The following is a 22,942-nucleotide window of genomic DNA, read 5'->3' as shown; positions in this document are numbered from 1 at the left end:
TTAGAGCCATCTCATTACTCTGTCCCATCAGCCCCACCCTATTTCTTCATCGTGACATTTTTGGTCCTCCCATTCTATCATTCTCTCTATATTTCCTTTGCACTTGCCTGCCTCCTTTATCCACCCCTTTCCTTGATTGTACCAACAGGCTCTCTGTCAAAGACTGGCCTGGAGGCTGGAAATGTTTGAAAAGGTCTCATTAAAGAGCCAGTCAAAGATCTAGACAGGCAGAATTTTATCTATTTTGTCAACAACGGTAAATGATTTTTAATACACCCTATAAGGCAGACAAATGCATAGACATTGTTGGTTGGATTGTTGTTTTTAGTAAAAGTTGGGGATGACCTCTTAGTTCCTATTAAAATGTACTTTTAGTGCTGTATCATACAAATAAATCTTTTAACTATTTCATGCTCTTAATATTGGAGTAACAGTTTGCAGATGACACCATAGAAGAGCAGAGACTGTGAGCGACATCGGTGTCTGACTTCTCAGATACAGGAAGAATGGTCAAATATTCCCACAAACCCACTCCTAAAACTTGTTTAGAGCCTCCCAGAACGGATTAGGTTGTTATTAGAACCTATATTAAGAATAGGATGTCATTTCATTTGCTATGTACCTCTGTTTTGGAGTCATAGTTTGGTGAATTTCTCTATTTTGGGGGTCGCAGTTTGTCACATACCGGTAATAGTGGTCAAGTGGTCATGATTTAGTACGTATCAGTTTTGGGTCAGTTTGGTATGTAGAATATAATAGAATAAAGGAACAGAAATATCCTTTATTATCCCTCAGTGGGGAAATTGATGTGTACCAGCAGCAAAGTGAAAGGCAAATGGAAGCATACAAATACAAAAGCAAAACATAGACAAACAAAATATGAATAAACTGTACAGTAAAGGCAAAGTTACAACATAAGAAAAATTAAAAACTGTACAGTTATTAAAAATGGCATACTCTGATTAAAATAAATGTGCATGTATATTTGAGCATAAAAAACAACAACAAGCTGTTTACAAGAAATGGAAGAACTGTGCAAATACTTGAAGAGTTTGAGTCTCCAGTCTTCTGTTGCCTCCATCGGGCTTCTGGGGTTGCCTTGTATTTAGCTCCATCCATCTTCCCATCAACCCTGACCAGCTTCTCTGTTCCTGCAATAGGTTTGTCAAAATAATTGATATTTCAATATAATTGATACTAGAAAAAATTCATTCATCAAAGATTCCCATTTGTGTCAAAATCGATACAGAAAACAATTTCATTGAAGATCTTTTGTAAACGACAGACATGCACTAAATAAACAGACAGAGAAAGAGCTAAAGTACATCTGGAAAGTATTCACAGCGCTGCATTTTTCCACATTTACAGCCTTTTTCCAAATGGTATTAAATAAATTTCATTCCTTTGCGATTACAGCAAGAAAAAAACATCTGCAACCCTCTTTAGCCAACAAGGCAAAGCGTTGTTCGGAGGTACTTTCCTTATGAGAAAAGCAGATAGACGGGGAAAAAAAACGAAAGGCTGACCGATGTCATATGCTAGCTGTGCTAATGCTCCAACACTGATGTTTGAAAGCAACTTAAAAAGGTAAAGATCCTGTATCTGCAGCAGTTGATCACTAAAGAAGACATTCTGCAAAATTACCAGACAGGCAGAAATTGTACAGAGCTGCTGCTGAGTGCATTTGCATTGACCAGATTCTTGTTTACACTGTAAAAAGTATGTTATGTATGCGCCAGATCTGTTTGTTTTGAAAGACACTTTATTTTAGTACAGAATGGTCGTTTATTTGTCCCTCAATAGTAAACTTTATTTGTATTAACATCAACTCGACAGGCAAATTGAAGCATACAGTGGCAAATTAAAGATAAGCAATTGTAATAAAATAAAAACAACACGACTCAAAAGGTGCATCCTTCCATAAAGGATATTAACAATCATACTAAGTGTTGTCTACTGTTTTGGCAAACAGGTAAGTGACACTTGAGTTATATATTTTTCTAAATGAGGGCTGAACTGTCCCCCACTGAACCAGGAAAGTCATCCAGATCAGTTTGTCATATTGTAGTTAGTTTTTACTCTTAACCAGAAAGAACTCTGTAGCTGCAGTCAGAGCTCTTTGGGTCCATGTCTTTATTTTAAATGCAAACTGTGTCTGACAGTTTGACCAAATAATAAAGCTATACAGTAAAGACTGAGGTCAAAGGTGAAGTCTGTTAAAAGCAGCCACACTTTTCTCTGCCCTCTGCTCATCATTCTCACTCACATGCTGACTCAAAATGTTTCATGCAGCTGAAGCTGTGCAGCTCTGACAGATGAAATCATTTATTTACCAGAGGCAGGCTGAGCAGCCTGACCTCTGACCGGACCTCCTGCTGGCTGGAGATAACGGCCTCGTCAGAGAGCCTGAGGCAGCTGTGGTCAACCGAACAGTGGGTTATCATCATGCCTCTCGTTCATTTCACCAGCTCAATCCTGTGCTCGATCTGTGCAATAACCAAGAGGGATCGGTTTATTTTTACTCCTGGAATTCCTATATAGGGCAATGAGCTCTATAAAGAATTTCATTTCAACGTTGGAAGCATTTATTTAGTGAGTTTCTCATTTCAAGCTGCTACATTATGCTCTTGCCCTAAGAATAATTTCTTACGGTATATATTTTCTTACTGAAAACAATTTCACTGAAGATCTTTTGTGAACAACAGATATGCACTAAATAAACAGACAGAGAGAGCTACAGTGCATCTGGAAAGTACAAAACCCCATTAAGACAATATGAAAGAAGTTTGTTTGAGATTGTTGCAAATTTATTACAAATAGAATATTAAGAAATCACATTTCCGTAAGTAGTCACAGCCTTTGCTTAATACTTTGTTGATCTGCATTTGGCAGCAATTTCAGCCTCAAGTCTTTTTGAATATGCTGCCACAAGCTTAGCTCACCTATCTTTAGGCAGTTTGGCCCATTCTTGACAGCACATGTCAAGCTTATCCCAGAACCCATACGCTTCCTACAGCCTATGATTGATGGACGTTTCCATGTTGTTTATACTCAAATATCCCCGTTTCAACAGATGAATGTGGCATCTTCAGGAATCTCAAAATTGTACTCAAGGATGAACTAGATATGTTAATGTCCACAACCTTTTCCTTATATCTTAGCCAATTACTTCTATTTCTTTTCCATAATCTCTCACCAGTGAGCGGTGTGTTTTAGGTTCAAATAGATCCACAGGTGTTTCTCCAATTAATGTTGTAATGTTGTAAATTATCTAAAGCTTACAAAGCTATGACATCATTAATAATTTGGCTTTCCTAAATTGTTTAAAAGCTTAGCAATTTCAGTAGATGTAAACTTTTGACGTTGAAGTAAGTGATAAAACATTTTCTCATTCTAGCATTTAGCAAATAGAAATCATTTTGACAAACCTCAAAGATTATATTTAACCCAAAATTATATATTATCCCGGTAGACTTAGATTTAAAATGATTCTCATTTAACATAAAAGGAGTATCAATCAAAAATAATGTATCTACGGGTATTTGGTTTTTGTACATGTGGAATGTCTATTAGTTATCTATTTTAATCTTTATTGACATTACAACAGTCAAACTGTTCATACAATAACTGTCCAGTTTTTTTGTCTGCTTTCATTGGTATTAAGAGGATTTATCTTTGGACTTTGTTCTTACCACCTAGCTGGCTTCTCGGGACCTGTCTTGCCCTTTTGTAGGTACTTTGGTACTAACTTCTTTGCAGCCTCATTAAGGTTGCAGATTTCCTGTGGGATCCCAAAGTATTTATAGCTGTTCAATTGCTGCAATGTTCCCTTCTGGTTGTTCATGTGTGTCAGTCATCTTTATTTTATCACACTTGATGCAATCACGTTCTATAAGTAAGTGTCCATCAATCGTATTATGCAGTTCGTCTCTACATTTCTAACATGCAACAGGAGAAGTACTGTTCGCAACCGTAATAAAATATGTCACGAGGCCAATTACACGCAAGCTAGCGTTGGTTTGAACCAAACAGATTTTTCCAGAAAAGAGTAAGATTCAGGTGAATGTGAACCAAATTTGATAACTGGGTCCAAATCTGTTGTGTATACAAGGACTTCTCAGAATGTTGGCGATAATATCACATCTGTCAAGGTGGTGGATAGGAGTAACACTGAAGGTCTTGTAAATTGCCCCAAAATACTTGTTTAAAAAAATTTTATTAAGTTATTTTCTCTAAACAGGTGGTTTAAGAACAACTTAGTTTACATAAAATGTCCTCAAACTGTATGGAGGTTAATTTGTCTCAATATTATTCAATCAAACAGAAAAAACACATTTCAATCAAAAAAAACTAATCTCAATCAAAAAATATTAAGTTGTGATCAAAACTTTCAGAGTTGTAACGATTATTTTTTTTTTTTATGGAATATTTTATTTTGGGGAGAAAAAAAATTGTTTGAAAAAACTTTTTTTGATTAAAATGACTCATTTTTTCTCACGAAGAGATAAAAGTTATTTGCAAAACATAAACCTTTATTTGCGCAGGTCAAAAATCTTTGGTTACGACTCTGGCTCTTTTGGTTTTGACGCTCTCTGTTTTTGGTTGAACTCAACGAATTTTGAGTTCTGGAAACATGAACATCCTGGGCGGGGCCTAAAGACGAACGCTGTAAGACGTTTCCCTATTGGTTAGTGCTGACTAAAGCCGCAGACTCTGATCCCCCGCATCTCTGAACTTCTGCTCGAACTGCAGGGCTTGCAGCGTCGCTTCAGTGAGGAGACATCAACTGTACAGAAGAAAACTGCGGTCAAGTGAGCCGACAGTCAGAAATACGCGGTGACGTCAGCCAACACTAGCTCTCTCTTAAAGATTAGCGTCACGCATACAAGGCGCATTACGGTAATGGAGCAGAAAGGACGCCGATCCAGGCAACGGTTGAGAAAATAAGAGGAAAACAGAAATGTAGCCTAGTGAACATTTATATTAATTACATTTTTACAACGTTCACAGTTATGTTTTATGTAAAAGAATAAATATTTAATATTTTACTGTACAGTTTTGGAGAAGTATCTTGTCAAAATACCTCAAAATGCTCAACCATTATATGTATTTGTCCCACTTTCAGGAATTTATTTCTCCAAAACCATGAGAGGTGACAACACAATCTCTTCAGATTATATTAAAGGGTCATCTATATTACAACCAGAATTAGCATTTCATAATTTCACTGTAGGTTTCTGGAGAAATACACAACTACCCCAACAAAGTACCACAAACGCTTCTTTTTGGTGAGGTCGATGAGGTCCTGTGGGAAGTGGTCTGGACAGCTTAAAGTACAAGAGCATCCAGATCTCCTCTGACGTCTCCTGGACCGGAAACGCCACTCGCCTGTTGAAGAAGGTACAACAACAGCTCTTCTTCATCTCCTCAGCTGCTTACAGATATCTACAGGGCCACGGTGGAAAGCACTCTGTGTCTCAGCATGACAGTGTGGTGAGGGAATTGCACAGGAGAGGAAGGAAGTATCACGGGTTGTGAGGACAACACACAGGATTATGGGATGCCGTCTGCCCGACATGGATTCTGTTTTATACTACACTTGGGGTAGTTGTGTATTTCTCCAAACCTTTACAGTAAAATTATGAAATACTAATTCTGGTTATAATATAGATAACCCTCTAATAAAATCTGAAGAGATTGTGTTGTCACCTCTCATGGTTTTGGAGAAATAAATTCCTAAAAGTAGGACAAATGCAAATAATGGTTGAGCATTTTGAGGTATTTTGACAAGGTATTTCTCCAAAACTGTACAGTAAAATATTAAATATTTATTCTTTTACATAAAACATGAATGTGAAAGTTGTAAAAATTTAATTAATATAAATGTTCACTAGGCTACTTTTCTGTTTTCCTCTTATTTTCTCAACCATTGTCAGGATCGACGTCCTTTCTGCTCCATTACCGTAATAAACCTTGTATGCGCGATGCTAATCTTTAAGAGAGAGCTAGTGTCGGCTGACGTCACCGCGTATTTCTGACTGTCGGCTCCCTTAACCGCAGTTTTCTTCTGTAGAGTTGATGTCTCCTCACTGAAGCGACGCTGCAAGCCCTGCAGTTCGAGCAGAAGTTCAGAGATGCGGGGGATCAGAGTCTGCGGCTTTAGTCAGCGCTAACCAATAGGGAAACGTCTTACAGCGTTCGTCTTTAGGCCCCGCCCAGGATGTTCATGTTTCCAGCACTCAAAATCCGTGGAGTTCAACCAAAAACAGAGAGCGTCAAAACCAAAAGAGCCAGAGTCGTAACCAAAGATTTTTGACATGCGCAAATAAAAGTTTATGTTTTGCAAATAACTTTTATCTCTTCATGAGAAAAAATGAGTCATTTTAATCAAAAAACGTTTTTTCAAACAATTTGTTTTTCTCCCCAAAATAAAATATTCCATTTTTTTTTTTTTTATCGTTACAACTCTGAAAGTTTTGAACACAACTTAATATTTTTTGATTGAGATTAGTTTTTTTTGATTGAATATTCCAAAAGTTTTGACCACAATTAATTTTTTTGATTGAGATTAGTTTTTTGTTTGATTGAATAATATTGAGACAAATTTACCTCCATAAAACTGCAACATTTTTTTTTCTCCAAACACTTCCATCCATCATCCCCTCAAGTTGAGCTTTACAGCAACTCATCCAGTTTTCCAAATCCTGGCAACAAACTTCCCTTTTTGTGGGAAAAACTCATACACAGCAGACACAATCTGCTAAGCCAATAATTAATCAATCAAACTTTATTTGTAGAGCACTTTTCATACAGTTGAGGGTGGAGACAAACAGATAAAACAATGAGATAAATCAATCAAGAGAATGAAGAGTTGTGGAATCGCAGCTGTGTAGATTAGTGTAGAATCACTGGGTTTATGTGTACTGTACAAGGAGAAAGGTAAAATGATTAAGTAAAACCACTAATGTTAGCACCATGCATTGTAAACATTAATACAATAGTAAAGAACAATATTATTAAAACATTTATCAGTACTTGACAGTTATTAAAAGCTTAAACAGCAATGAAATAAAATATAAATAGATTACATAAAAGTTGCTAAAATTGAAATAAAACTAGAAGAGATAAAAATAGCTTTAACTCAAAGCCAGACTGAATAGATGTGCCTTTGCTTTTACAACCATCTAAACTCTCAGCTGCCCTCAGGTCTTCAGGAAAGCTGCTCCACAACAAAAACAAGGCGCCTCAGTGTGTTTTAGTTCTCTCTCTAGGTGCCAACGGAAGACCCCTTCCAGAAGACCTGAGGGGCCTGGAGGGGCTGCACGACAGAAGCAAGTCTGATAAATAGGGAGGGCTTAGACCATTAAGAGAACCAGAGCACCTTCAGATTCAATTCAGGAGACCAGAAAGCAGAGCATTACAATAATCTATTCTACAAGTTTTGAAAGCTTGAACTCAAGTCTCTGTGTGGGACTGAGGGAGAGACAGTCGCACTCTGGCACTGTTCCTTAGATGAAAATGCATTTTTATGACATTTTTAATGTGCTTTGTGGAACTTAGGTTCTAATCCTAGGTTTAGGATTTATTGCCAGGTTTGAAGCCAGGCTGTGAGTTTCTCACTCTGATTATCTGCAAATATTTAAAACATCAGTTTGTACCTGAATAAGGTAGTAAAGTAAGCAGAGAGCATTCCTCTTCGTAGTTGCCAGGATTTAAAATCAACGAGGCTTGAACTAAAAATGCAGCCTTAGCAGCCAACATAAGCTGATTACAGATCTCACTTTAATTGTTTTTCTTGTTAATTATAAGTTGCGTAACTGCCTAAAACACAGAGCAGCATTTGATTCCCCAGGGGATTTCATTGGATTTAGGTTTGTGTACAAACATGGAGCACTTTGACGGGATTAATTTTTCCATTGTTGGCTTGGGGAAATCACCATTCAGTTTGTTTTCCTTTCCATCTTCCTAACTGAATTCATGTATTACCCAAACAAACAATCCAGCTGATATTTATTTTAGGTTGTTAGGTTACATAACCCTAGAATATTCTTACATTTTGTAAGGTTACAACAAAACAACCATATGTACACAAAATAGATTTTTTTTGTCCCAAATCTGTGGTGGAAAAGTAATACTACACGAAGACCTGAACAAGTCTTTCCCAAGGTGAAACAAGGTGGTTGCACCATCATGCTGTGGGAGTGCTGTTTTTCAGCTGTAAAGGGGAAGCTGGTCCGAGTTGTGAAGATAGATGGAGCTTAATACAGGCAAATATTGGAAGAAAACATAGGACCAGAGCTACAGAGAGATCATTCAGAGGTCAGAATGTCTTGCCTTGAAAAGTGATGTTCAGAGATTCTCTTCATCCAATCTAATTAAGATTAAACTATTTTGCAGAAAAGCAAAATAGTTCAAGTGATCAAAGGGTTATATCTCTAGAAGCTGCTGGAAACACACACCTAAAGACCCCCAGTCATTTTCTATAGAGCATTGAATCGAGGGGGCACACCACACTTCTCAGATTTGAATTTGGAAAAAAGGCTGAAAACCATGTTGCTTTTACCTTACATTTAAATATAATAAAAATCCAAATAGGATACATTGAAGTTTGTGGTAGTAATGTGAATAAATACTTTTCCGAAGCACTGTATATCTGTGCAGGGCTTACCAATCCTTAGCAACCGCAGCTCTGGAGATACTGTGTAGGATGAGTGTTTTTCCCAGTGCCCCCTCAGCTGGGGGACTGTTATTTACAGAAAGGAGTGCTGAAGCTGCATGTCCTCATCCTGTGCTGCCATCAGCAGTAGTGTGTGTGTGGTGAACAAGATAGGAGACAGGGTAATTACCACTGGACCCTTCACCCAGCATGCACTCACCTCTTCAGTCTCAACAGAACCACTAAGAGGAGCTCTGTTAGCTCAGAGTCAAAGCACTAGGCAGGTGTGAGCTGGGGTACCTGTGTGCATACAATTCCCTAAAAAAGAAACACATTTTTTCTGTTTTTACACAAAAGGACATCTGCAAGTGAGGACAAGTTGGATAAAATCCTGCGAATGTTCTGCCTGCGTCATCTCTACCTCTGCATCGTGTGTGTTCTCTACCCGTAGCACCATTTTAGCCCAGAGTGGTACGTGTTATCTCGACAGGTGCAGTTGTCTGCACCCTGCTGTATAATGGGGATGTGTTCATCCTGTTCCAGGCTGTACCTGTCTGCCAGCACTGAGATGGTGTTCGCTGATAACTCCTAGCCACCCGCCCTCTTTTTAGAGGCTGGTGAAGCACAGCGGTGGTATTCAGTGAGCAGATTGCAGCACCGCACATGTTTTGCATGAATGTTTGCATGAACAGATGTTTCCAGGGCTAAATTAGTGTAAATAGTAAGTGTAAAAAAACTGTTCTGTGGTCCAGAAATTACAGCGCCCTTCTTTTTTCCTGGTGATAAACAGGGATTTGCTTTAGAAGAGAAACAAAAATTGGCCCCAGAATACTACCCTGGTTCCTGGAAAAGAGGGGCTTTGACAATGTCTTCCTCAAAATTAGGCTAAAAATAACAATAAGATAATTAGGATTTGAGGTTAATTTATCAGGTCAAAGTCATCCATCTCCGAATCTCAATGCTGCCACCACCACATTTCACCAGAGTACCTCCTTCTTGAAAGCCATGCACATGTTTTCTTCCATTTTACATCCTTCACATAAAATCCTAATAACAGTTTATGAATAACATGACAAATAAGAAAAAACTTGAAGGGCGTAAATATTTAAAACATCTTTTAGCACCTATAATGAAACCACATTAAACACATTCTCTCTGTTTTTCTTGAATTATAGCCAAACCTCTGCTAAGTTTAACAAATAGCTGCTAAATAGAACATTTCTTAAATGTTAAGTTGCTAATCATTAGGTTTGATGAAATGCAGCAATTTTTCTGTGATGGATTCAGCCTTCCTGTTTTCTGCTGAAACTCATTGCTCCTCTGTTAAAGTTTTTTCTAGAGCGTTAAATGAGTGTGTAGTGGCACAAAAGTTCAACTAATCAGATCTGCATTTGAACCATTTTTTAAACCTTAACCTTTCTAATGGTAATACTAGCAGTCAAATGTTTGCCAGCAGTGCACTGCATGATTTAGATGTTAAACTGCTTCAGCACTGCTGATGCACAACGGTGTGATTTACAGATTTCTGTAGAAGGCAACAAGAAACTGTTGAGGGAAGACTTATTCTTGTAAAATAAATATTTACTAGCTTTATCTGAGCCAGCTGACCAGCAGTGTACAGCCACATGTGGAAGAGGAACAGCACTGAGCTACTCAATGCAAAACCTTTAACCATGAAAACGACGTGATGAAAACCTGATCTAAACCTAATATGGGAATAAACTGGCTTCAAACACATCAACACCAGGAACGCTATTAGTAGTGTAGAGAAGATACCAGAGTTATACAGGTTTCAGGGTTGTCAGTGATAGGTCTGCGTCTATCAGACACCAGTATGGCTCCTAGGCTAACAGCAGTGTACTAAGCCTAACTTAAATAGGATTTATATCCTTTGGGTTGCTCTGTCATCTGTTTGACTACTAAGGTTGTGTGATCATGAATTTCATCATCTGTACCTATCCATCAGGACCCAGCAGATCCTTCCACTGCCAACCTCATGCAGATTTTGGTATAGTACACACTGACAGCAGCGACAAAACGTTCAACTCAAATGATGCTCTTAAATACTTGTTCTTATATTCTCCTTTGAGTATGCAGTTAGCAAACAAATGGCTGTAGTTAGGACTGTATGTATCTGAGTGGAACATGCCTATCTCGCTTTTTACACCACCATCCATCCATTATATATTTATTGTGAACTTTTGCATGTATACTGAGCTAAGAAGGGATAGGGAACTTTGGGAAAGGTGCAGGAACCCTGAATAAAGCTGTTATAGGCAGAGGACTGTACCTCCTGTTCGTTTTTGGGAAATAACATTCAACTCAAATCACCCTCCGTTATTCTTCTAGTGAAGAGCAGAGTGTACTTAGAGGCGATCTAACTTTATCAAACAAGGACCTATATTGCCAATTTATGCCCAGAATGGAACTTCACTTATCCAAATGTTTTCTCAGATCCATCATCAGTTGAAGTGGCACTTTTTTTTTCCTCCATTTGATGGTTGCTTCGTTTTTCAGAGCGAAACACTTAACATGAATCATTTGCATGCAGTTCACCTCCCTTAGTGCCCGGTGGATGGGTTAGCAGAAACAGCTGCCATACAAAGAGAAGAGAAGTGATCTCAGAACATTAGTGATGATGTGAGTATGTCTCTCTCCTGGGGAACATTTAGAGTTGTCTGTCAGGCTACTATAATGACTTTGTGTATGTTTTAATAAAAGGTTTCCGCCGGTATATTAATCGTCCAACAATATGAAGCACCAATTTATTGCTTTACTGATGGAAGAAACCAGAGAAATACCCTAAGAGATTACCCGGGTTCTCTCTCAGGTAGACCGTTATAGCGTTACATAAGATAGAAAATGAGTGTTCAAAAGGTACAAAGTTGACCAAAGGGACACATGTAAGAGGTCAGTGTGTGCATTCCACTGCAGGCTGATGTATTGATCGCATTCTTGGATTTGTTTTTGAGTCCGAAACAAACGCGCGTCAAGCAGTGTGATCCAGAGATTACCTGATATGCCTGAAGAACTCTTTCCAAAGCGTGATTAGCTCTGAACTTTGGACCCTGAATCAATAGGTTCAGTATAAACTGCAATGAATCTTTAGTCAGGGATAGAAAACAGGATTTCAGCTTACAGCGATGCAAGAAAACAGAATACACAACCTTTGGCTACAGTCTTTGGTGTAAAGCCCCAAATCAAACACTGCAAAATGTAATTTAGCATCTTTTCACACTTCCTAAGCAGCGAAATGGTAAATGTGTTAACCTTGAAAGTTACAACCATAAACCTGAATGCATTCAATGGACGTTTTGAAAATTATTTACTAATCAAAATCTGAAAAGTACGGCATGCATTTGTATTCAAGCTCCCTGAGTAAATACTTTTCACCACCTTTCACTGCAGTTACAGGGTAGCCGTCTGCAACATATCTCATACTCAGTCAGATTGGATTTTCAATTAGCTTTAGGTCTGAACTTAAACTAGGCCATTCCAACACATGAATATGTATTGAACTAAACTAAATTTCACTGTCCTTGGTGGTTGAACCTCTGTCTTTCATCTATATTCCCCTTAACTCTGACCAGCTGCCCTGTCCCTGCTGTAGAAGTGTCCCCACAGCATGACGAAGCCATCGCCCTGTGTAACTGTAGGGATGGTGTTTTCTGGATGAGGTGCACTGCAGATTTTCAGCCACACAGCGTCTTGCATGTAGGCTAAAACTTTGAATTCTGTACAGTCCCACAACATGATGATCATGTTTCACAGTGGGAATGGTGGACTTGTTCACAATATCAGGGAAAGGTAATTCCGATAGGATTGCTAATAATGGCAATGAAAGTATTGATTGACTTTGATTTACCTTTACACAAATGTCCCCATCACTCTTCATGAGCTTCAGTATTTCCTCCCCTTAAAAGCAAATATATTAGTAAATATGCAGAGCATCACTACATGCCACTTGCAATATAGTACCAAATACTGTACTCAAGCAGTCCTTTAAGATTGTGATATAACGGACTGAAATCTGATACATTGTGCAGCTTTACTTTATTTAGGGGTAAAGTGGTCTAAATACAACTGCCTGCCACACTTTAGATTTTATTACAAAAAAAAAAAAAAAACACATCTAACTAGCAATTTTCCCTATATTTGACTATATTTATTCACAGTTGATGTCTCAGCACTATGTTAGACTAGCAAGCCTTACCACAGTATACCACCTCTCACCCACTGACCGCTGGAGATGAGCACAAACACTTGAACCCTGCAAGGATTAGGCAGCTATAGAGCTGGATGGATCACAGTCGCATCCTTTTGAGCATGGTAGTGAATCAGTCTACTGCAGATCCCTGACATTGCAAAAACAAAGCTGGCAGTGATCAGTGAAGCAGCTGAAAGTACAAGCACCTGCATGTGTTGAAGGCCGCTGTAGAAGAGAATAGCTCAGCAAAACTTTGCCCTGGATAATGCAGAAGTTTTAAAAGGCGAACAGTGTCTTGCCCCAGGCTGCTTTGGTTCTCTTGTGACTCCAGCTGTTACATTTCATCACCACTATTAATCCCGACTTTTACAGCCAGACCTGTGAGGTTTATTCCCACCTCCCTGGTCCATATCAGTCCTAAATGCTTTTACTTTAACAGAACCGTCTCGGTTTGTTTCCGTGCAGCATGTGTCTTACCCAGCTGCCACCACATACTGTTTAGCTTTGAGTACGCCTCAGTGTGATTAACATAATTCATGTGTCATCTTGGATCACTGTCCCCGCCCATCCTGATGCAGCACTGAGCGTACCTGGTTCGGACAGTTAAATGTATCATCGCCATAAATCAAGCTGAGATGTACAATTTATAAAGGAGGATTAGCATTCAGAGCCGAGGTCCTGCTGCTGTGGGGAGCAAGCTCAAGCTGCTGCCTCCACCAACAGCTTTTTTACAGATAAAAATCTGAACAGTGGAAGGTGAACCTCCACCCTAGTCCATTACAACCTTTAACAACCTTTCTTCCAGAACTGCCCTGTCTGTAACTCCATCCATCTTCCCTGTCCCTGCTGAAGAAAAGATTATCCGAAGCATGATGCTGCCACCACCATGTAGCACCATGATGGTGTGTTTAGGATGATGTAGTGTAAGGTAAGGTAAGTTTATTTATATAGCGCTTTTCAGCAACGAGACACTCAAAGCGCTGTACATACAATTACAATACAATCACAAAGCAAATAAACACAAATAAAGACACAGAAAAACAAATCAAATGATAAAATCAAACAACAGAGGTATTTAAAAAAATTAAATAAAGAGAATAGAATGATGGACAAGAAAATTAAAGGAAAATTGGACTGAAAACGCAACTAATCATGCCTAAATGGTACAGTCAAATGCCACTCTAAACAAATACGTTTTTAATCTTGACTTAAAGCAACTTAGGGTTTCAGCGCTTTTACAGTTTTCAGGGAGTTTATTCCAGATTAGTGGATCATAAGAACTAAAAGCTGCTTCTCCATGTTTGGTTCTGGTTCTGGGTATGCAGAGTAGATTTGAGCCAGAAGACGTGAGAGGTCTGGGTTGATACACTGACAACAAGTCTGTAATGTATTTTGGTGCTAAGCTATTCAGTGATTTATAGACTAACAGAAATATTTTAAAGTCTATTCTCTGAGCTACTGGGAGCCAGTGTAGGGACTTTAGAACCGGGTTGATGTGCTCCACTTTCTTAGTTCTAGTGAGGACGCGGGCAACAGCGTTCTGGATCAACTGCAGCTGTCTGATCGACTTTTTAGGCAGACTTGTGAAGACACCGTTGCAGTAATCAATTCTACTAAAGATGAACGCATGAATGTTTTGTTTTGTTAACCTGTCGACCGTGGCAAATAATGTACGAGCATTGTTAATGTTTTTGCTGATGATCTCAGAAAAGAAGGATTCCCTTGCATTTTTCAGTTGTAGGTTATATCTGTAGTGCCACTCTTCCGTTAAGGCCAAATTTGTGGAGTACACTTCTGATTGTTTTACTGTGAACAGATTCTCTCACCTGAACTGTGGATCTCTGCAGCTCCCCCAGAGTTACCTTAGGTAACTGGCTGTTTCTCCGATTTACTCTCCTTGCCTGGCCTGTGAGTTTAGGTAAACATCCCTCATCTGTCTGCTGTGTTCTTTGATCGGCATGATGATGCTCGTCTACTAAAAAACCTCTGAGGACCTCACAGAACAGCTGGATTCATACAGAGATTGCTTTACTAATTACTAGATTACTTTTGAAGGTAACAAGGTGCACTGTGTTTCATTTGGAGGTTTCTGGTTGAAGGGGTGAATACAGATACCATCTACATCTTTCAGAATCTGATTTCTATAAAAAGAGGACAATGCATTATTTCTTTCCCAATTATTTGCTGCTCACATAAAATTCCAATCGAAGCAATGTCAGGAAGAGTTCAAAGGGTACATCTACTCTTACAAGGCATGTTAGTTTTCAGGCAGTGAAGACAACCCAACTGTCTTTGAGGAAGTTTGAATAATCATTATGTTCTTCTTAGTTACATCAGTCCTCTGAGAACTGCAGAGTGATGCAGCCCAGCACTGAAGTGGGAATGGAGCATCAGGCTCTTGTACCACAGCCAAATCTGTTGGCTGCTATTGATATCCCATTTCCTCTGTCACTCCTAAGCTCCTTTGCATTCAGAGGCTTCATACTAACCCCAGAGTGTCCAGCATGTGGCCTGTAATACTGATTATACAGCTGCTTGTGCTGCTCTTCAACAATCATCAAGTCCTTTTATTATGCAAGCCACAGAAGCAGAGTTGCAGGCACACTAGGAGCTGTCCAGCCCTGACATTTTAATCGTGCCTCTTCCATATCAGGTGGGATGCAAACCGATCTGGCCCCTGCTTATAAATTTGTCTCCAATTAAATTCAATGTTTCAAAGCCGACAAAATGACCTTTATTCCTATGTCACAGGGAAGGTTTACATGCCAACTTTCAAGGATAGATTTAAAACGTTTCTCACTAAGTAAGATATTCTGTCTCAGTTCAGATTTTTTGTTTCTTTTTACCATTAAAGACAAACCAGATGTATCATAAAACAAAAGTATTTACTTATTTATAAGGTGTACTTAGAATTGATAGATCTGAGCTTGTAGGTCTTAAAGGTCCATTAAGGAAGGTGATGCTATTATCCTGTTGTTTATAAAATTAATTTTCATAAATAATACCTCTTGCACTAATGAAACAGACTGTTAGAATTTAATTAATTGAATTTAATAATTTTCATCAAACTTTTTTTGAATATTTTGGAACATCTAAAAGTCCTTAAAATACTTTTTATTCCAACCACAATGAAGTTGGGATGTAGTGTAAAACAAATAAAAACAGAATAAAATGATTTGCAAATCCCTTTCGACCTATATGCAAACAAATCCACTACAAACACCAGATATTTAATGTTCAAACTGGTCAACTTTATTGTTTTTTTTGCAAATATTCACTCATTTTGAATTTGATGCTTGCAACACGTTCCAAAAAGCTGGGACAGGGAGTGCTAACTGTTTAAATATACTATTTAAGTTCTTATTGAAATGTTGCTAACAAAAGATAGTTAATGTTGTTAGAGTTTCATCAGTAAGTTTAATGACTAATTAATTTTTATTGTGGGTTTGTCTAAAGTCTAAATCAATTAAAAACAGAACATATTTAAATTAAAAAATCAACAATAAACCTGAAACTTAGTCGGTGTTTTACAAATTCAGTATTAAGTATTAAGTACACAACTTACATAACTTCTTCTCCGAAATATGAAAATCAACCTAAATAAAATGGTTTTATTGGTTGAATTCTGTTTATTTTATCAGTGTAGAAACCCAGCACATTCCTCACTTCTTCTGGCCTTCACGTCTGTTTGAGTTCCTTCCCTCAGGCAACCTGCTTGCTCTGTAATCATAAAGCATGCGCACTTATTCTCATACAATATCTCCAGTCTCTGAAGGTTTTTTTCTATATGCATTATCCTCTCGCTTATACTTTTGCCAGCAAGTGATATTCACAGGTCACGCCTCACTTTCAGATACTATTACCACATCATTATACCGCATTGTAAAAAACTGAACATTTTGACTGCGTTCCTTAAATCAGCAGTCATGAAAAAGCTGAATTGATGGAGGCAGCTGGTTGTTTTTTCCCCTGCCAGTCGTTAGGTCTGTAATATGGAAGCAGGCAGCGAGGATGTAAGATGTCAGCGCGGAGATCGGAGTATGATTTATTTACCATCAGATGTGTCGGCCCCATGCATTTTTCTCAAACACACACGTGCCTTGCAGTCCTACTTTATTACGCCGACCTCTTTTGTTTCCCTTGCTGACTCACGCTCCAGAGACCCGACCCCGCCAGCAAGGTCACTCCATGCAGCACTAATGACTGCAATCAATTATCGGCCGCAACATTAAACGAGACCAAAACTCCCACATCTCTGTGGCCTTCGAGCGTTTTCAACTGCTGCATGGAGGTCACTTGATTGCAGAGACAATATAGTTGATTCCTCTCACCCCCCTCCCCACCAGTGAGAAACAATAAAATATAACATCTGAGTCATTTTAGTACACTGTGCCATCAGAACATGAATCACTATGCAAAAACTTTTGACTGCATTAAACACTTCAGTGGGTAAACAGTTGAGTGCTGCTGAACAAATGCACTCTGTTTGCCATATGGCTCAGAGTCCTGTTTGGAGAAGATCAAGCTTAGCACAAAGACCCATTATAATGACCCACCATCCCCACTATGAAGCATGGTGATGGTGGCATCATGCTGCGGGGATTGCTTCACAAACATCCTGCTACTTAGGGCTTCTCCACCAAAGAGGTTCTAGTTCCTGACTAGTTTGGTAAGCAGAACCGGCAGTGCTTTGAAAGTTTCATGTTCCAGCTGATCTGTCTTCTGCAGCAGCAGCTGGAAAACAACAGTTAAACATGACCTTTAAAGCGAGATTTCGTAATGTTACCTGGAGACGTTAAAAAATCAACGGGGATACAGAACTGAGTTTAAAACATGTCGTTCACTGTGAGTCGTGAGCCTTTGTTCAGATCTAATGTAGATTTTCAGCACAGAAATCCTCTAAAGTCTTAACACTAAAAAGAGGAACAGTTATTTCTATGGATCATCTAGTTGGCTCAGTTCATCCTGTCGTTGCCTATTGACAGACATGTTCTCCAGGTGTTGTCATGTTTCACACTGATGATTACTGCCAGTTAGTTAGATCTAAACTCATAAAGGCTCTGTCAAATAACTGCAGCCTGTAATCATAGCTGTAGGTTATGATTAACAATGACCCATTGTCCAACCTCTGCACTGTAACTCAAACAAATAATGTATACCCATCATTTGTCTTCTAGGAGGTAAATCTCATTTATAAACTTCCTTCTATACTGCAGCTTGTCCTGTGATGAAGATATAGTAAACTGGTTGAGCGCTCTCCATGCTATATTACAGATCTCCCAAGTTTCCTAGTTTGAGAGTTTGGGGGAAAACTTTTCAAAAGCGCTTCGGGATCTCCCTTTGGAATACAATTTGTATCGTAAACTTCTACTAGATTTCTAGGGTGTTTACATCTTTAGATCCGGAGGCAGAGCTTCTTCCCATAGCTTATGTAACTATTCTCTTAGTAAGAGTTGATTAAGGGGGCAACATATTACATATTTCATTCTGTTACATTAAACCACAAACTTCACAAATTTTGCGAGGATTTTATCTAACAGAGCAATACAAAGCAATGCATAATCTGCAGTAGAAGGAAACGATACATGGTCCAAAAGGAAAGTTCAAATCTAATATTGTGGCATGGATTTGAATACACGGCAATGTTTAGCAGGGTAGATTTCTACCTGCTTTTGTCTGATTTGGTCCTGGTTCCTGCAGAAAACTGGACCTTTAGGGTGTGTATTCACACCAGGAAAGTCCTTTGGTCTGTTTTTTTGGTCCGGACCAAAAGTAGACTTTACGTTTTCGTTTGGTGCGGTTTGCTTTCACATTGTACTTTTTGCAAGTGAACTATTACTTGTAAACAAAGCCATGCGGGTGACGATCATTGCTCCCATTGGACAGAAATGACGGGGGCGGGACAGAGCACAGACCCGGAAATCTGTTCTGCATTTGTGTGCCGTTATTACAGCTGCAATATCATTGTGAGAGTCAAGAGCAGCTCATTCGACACAGATTTTGCGATGTTCTATTTTTAATTTTGCAACAGCATTGGAGAACGCATGGTAAACGCTGAAGGAGACGACGTGTTCTGCATCCCGTGACCCACATCATGCCGGTAGCAGCGTTGCTAAGCAACCTACAGCTGAACAGGAAAGATTTCAGTACCAGGTACACCATTGCTACCAGCTACAGTGGCTTGTTGAGACCAAAGAGAAATATGTTTTCTTTAGTTGGGTCGGGTCGGGGCCGGTTCCTATTCACACCATAAGCAAACCACACCAGAGTCCGTTTGGAAGCAGAACGAAACCACCTCAAAAAGTGGGTGTCGGTCTGGTTCTTTGGTCTGGACCAGGGTTTGCGTGAGTGTATTCACACCTGCACAAAAGTTCTGGCCCAAAGGGGGAAACGAACTCTGGTCCGTTTAAAGCGGACCAAAAGTGGCAGGTGTGAAAACACCCTTGAACTCTGCAAAGAAGAAGTTCACCTTCTAGCAGGACAATGACCACAAACATAATGCAAATTCAACTTTTTTCACCACTTTATTCTGCTTTGTGTTGGTTTATTAAAGTCTCCAGAAAATACATTAAAGTTTGTGGTTCTAACGTGGCAAAAAGTTAAAAAGTTCAAGGGATATAAATAGTTGTGCAGAAAAACGTATTTCAGATTTAGTCTATCAAAAGAAAACCTGCACAGTGACAAAGTGGGTCCAACTACTCCAGGCTGTGGGGAAACTAAGTAGGACATCTCTGTGGAATTGATGTCATCAGGTCAGTTTCAGAGCAATCTTCCATTGCAACTTTAATCAGTATTAATATTTTAAGCTTTTAGTTCTACACCAGGACATTCAGAGTCGTTGCGAAGCAGCATGTTGAGTAAGTGTCCTAACAGTGTTCCTTGTGGTCAGATGAGTGCGTTCTCAAGATACGACCGACGGTTGTTATGATCTTGACTTTTTAAAGCTGTAGTACATCCCAGACCCCCTTAAAGTTTATTACATTTTTCCCCAAATGCCACAAAGCAGTAGTGCTAGACAGAAAAACAATATATTTTACCTGAAATGAATAAATATTCAGTTTAACTCTTCCTGCTTAGAGGGGTTAATTTTAAGAAATGCATGAATGTTTCATTACTGTACTGAATTTAGTATTTGGTTGTTTTACCAGCGGACATTTCTGCTTGCAGTCATGCCAACAGTTCACACTGCCAGCAGCCAGTCTTGTGACTCGCTGTAATGTATGTTTACACTGTAGCGAGGTCGTTTTTAGCTATTAGCAAGGAGTTCATTATGGAGCTTTGTAAAAGTACCACTTATCATGTAACCCTGCAGTCGTTTCCCCTTGATATGCAGCACCTTGCGAAAGTATTGAACGCTCTGAAATTTTTCCTATTTTGTCACCTTACAGCATTTATTTTACAAGGCAAATCTGAAAAGTGTGCCATGCCGTCCTCTTTTACTTTAATACCCCAGAATAAAGAACAATAATCAGTGAAAACAGCCAATTGGCTCATGGTAACAGGACCTTCATAGATCCATAATGTACCAGTTTCCTGTCACTTCACAATTATCAACAAAACACACTGAAGTGTATGGTAGTAACCCTGTTTGTTTTTCTTCCTAGTGGTATCTGTATGGAAAGCCTGACCTCTGTAGAAATATCTGTATTAAAGTCATACAAAAATCTGCAGAATCTGGTAAAAGTAAAACATATTCCAAAGTGGTCGTCTGCTGACTGCTAATATGATTCAAAGTCTCACAGCAGCATGAAACTGTACATCAATCTTTAAATTCTCTCCAAGTTGAAGTCGGGTCTCAGAATTTCATGAGCTGCATTGCTCTAGAAGGATATTGCTTGTTCCAGATGCTGGAAAAGTGAGTGTGAAGTATTTTTGCAGGTTTATGAATCCAATAAAGCTTCCCTGAGGGGAAAACAAGACGTCGCTTTAACTGGAAGTGCAGCAGCAAGGCCGACAATATAGGGTGAATATGATAATTTACTGTTTTTTTTTTTTTAAGCTGGACCAAGAGAAGTTTAGCTAGTAGAGATGGAGTGCCGGCTGGTGGAAGATGCCAATAAATTAGAAAAATGCCCCCTAATAAAAGTAGCGCATAGTAGGATGAATGAACAGAGTTTAAAGAGATGTGAGCAGAGGAAGACGATGGTGTAGGAGGCCTAAAACTAGACAAAAACAATAAAAAGCTGAAGCGAGGCAGGGGAGGAAGGCAGCAAGACATATAAAGATGGATCAAGCATCCAGTGAAGTGGAGACGGGGGGTGGGATTGAGGGCACGGGGAGGGAGGAGGTGTGGGAAAGCAGCCGTGATGAGATGGCTTCTACTGGACCATGAGATTGATGAATCTACTTCAGAGAGAGAAGGAAGAGATAGTGGAAGAGGGAGGAAAAAAGCCTTGATGAAAAGACCAATCACAGTCCTGCAAGACACGACAAAATCCATAACGTGATAAAGGAATGAGCCGCCTTATCTCCAGCCTTCTATCTTATAACAGAGCACCAGAGGCATCTTTGCAGATTGTGCTACCTCTAATCTGATATTTATTTTATTATTCTTTTATCATCAGTTGTGTATGATCAGGAAGACTACAGAGAGCTGCTGTCACATCATGGGAGATTACAGCATATCTGGAGCAAAAAAGTCTTTGCAAAGATGGGATTTAATTTACTTTGACATTCAGACAGCAAACAGCCTCTTAGCTGCTCGTCAATCATCGCCTCTAAATGCCAAATGACACCAAATCCAGTCAGAATCAAATGTTTTAGCAGCATCCAACAGGTTTTCTTCTACCGTTGCCCTTTAGTCTGCTCTGACCAGCTTCCCTGTCCGTGCTTGGGTATAGCATCCACACAGCATGATGCTGCCACCACTGTGCTTTGGGGATGGTGTGTTCAGTGTTTTTTCTCCATAAAATGTTCAATACATATGTATCCAATCCCCTTTAATCTGATTTCCTTAAATTAAAACCAGGGAAACCTATTTTAGAAAGCGGTTTTAGAAGTCAACTAATGAGTAAACAGAGTCCACCACTCAGGAAGGAGTCTGTTCACAGGACAACTCAGTCATAGACTTCACAACTCTGGGCTTTACAGAAGCACCATAGAAGATGATCCATTTAAGGTTTGCCAAAAGCCGTGTTAAGACCAAAACAAGCATGTGGCAGAAGCTACTTAGGTCAGATGAGACCAATATTAAAGTTTTTGGCCTACATGGAAGATGCTGTGTGGAAAGGAGGGGGATCAACACTACACTTTACCACAAACACACCATTGTGGTGTACATTTTAGGACATCCTCGGGTCTCAGACACTTGGCCTCTGTATAACACAAATGTAGCAAAAGAAAACGGAGAGCAACTTAAGCTCCCCGTGGTGTTACAAGTCTGAACAGTTTCTTAGAGACATTACTTTTTAGTCTGGTGCCTTTGTTTTTGAGATCTGAGGATGTCCTAAAATGTACATCGTAGTGGTGGCAGCTTCATGCTGTGGGGATGCTTTTTTCAAACAGGAACTGGGAAGATGGATGGAGGTTCACCTTCCAGCACTACTGGCCTAAACATACAGGCAAAGCTACAATGAAACACAGTTATGTACTAGTTTGTAATGTGACAAAATGTAGAAAAGATCATAGGGTGTTCATGAAGTGCAAGGCACTGTAGGTATTTGGTTAGAGAAGAGGTTCTCAACAGCTCCCAAAATAAAATGTCAAGTCCACATGAGGCACCAAGAGACTGAGTGAAGAGGTGAGAGATTGAGAAGAGGAAGTGGATATTAATCTGTTCTCATGAGACTGTTTCACCTCCTCTGCCTCGATCCGTTTCCTCCTGTCTGTTGCTGCTGTAGCTCTGATTTTTCAGCTGCTGCCTTGGTCCGAGGGGGATAAGAGCGAGATAAACAACATTTGCAAACAGACTGGTGGGATTGGAGACAGCACAGGCCCTAGTGGTTCTAATATTCTCTTTCTTCCAACTATATTGCTCTCATCACAGTGACAGAATAAGCCTGTACAGCTGCTGATTTTATACCCTGTGATGAAATGGGGATAAAAAAAAAAACGTGTGCTGTACTGCTATAAATGCCTCC

At 39.3% G+C, this 22,942-nt stretch overlaps 1 protein-coding gene and 1 long non-coding RNA gene across 2 annotated transcripts in view; one reads left to right on the top strand and one right to left on the bottom strand.

Annotated features, from left to right (window-relative positions):
- Nucleotides 1-22,942, top strand: part of LOC124861260 (beta-1,3-galactosyltransferase 1-like) — a 176,313-nt gene that overhangs the window by 151,287 nt on the left and 2,084 nt on the right. The window lies entirely within an intron of this gene.
- The window catches only part of LOC124861261, a 55,714-nt gene continuing 39,606 nt past the window's right edge, over nt 6,835-22,942 (bottom strand). Inside the window, exon 5 of the long non-coding RNA XR_007036572.1 lies at nt 6,835-6,923. This is a non-coding gene — a long non-coding RNA (uncharacterized LOC124861261). The remainder of the gene's footprint in view (nt 6,924-22,942) is intronic.

The sequence above is a fragment of the Girardinichthys multiradiatus genome, chromosome 24, assembly GCF_021462225.1.
Source record: "Girardinichthys multiradiatus isolate DD_20200921_A chromosome 24, DD_fGirMul_XY1, whole genome shotgun sequence".
In the NCBI taxonomy this organism is placed as follows: Eukaryota; Metazoa; Chordata; class Actinopteri; order Cyprinodontiformes; family Goodeidae; genus Girardinichthys; species Girardinichthys multiradiatus.
Note: the sequence above shows the minus strand (reverse complement) of the source record. Positions and strands in the feature narration are given on the sequence as shown.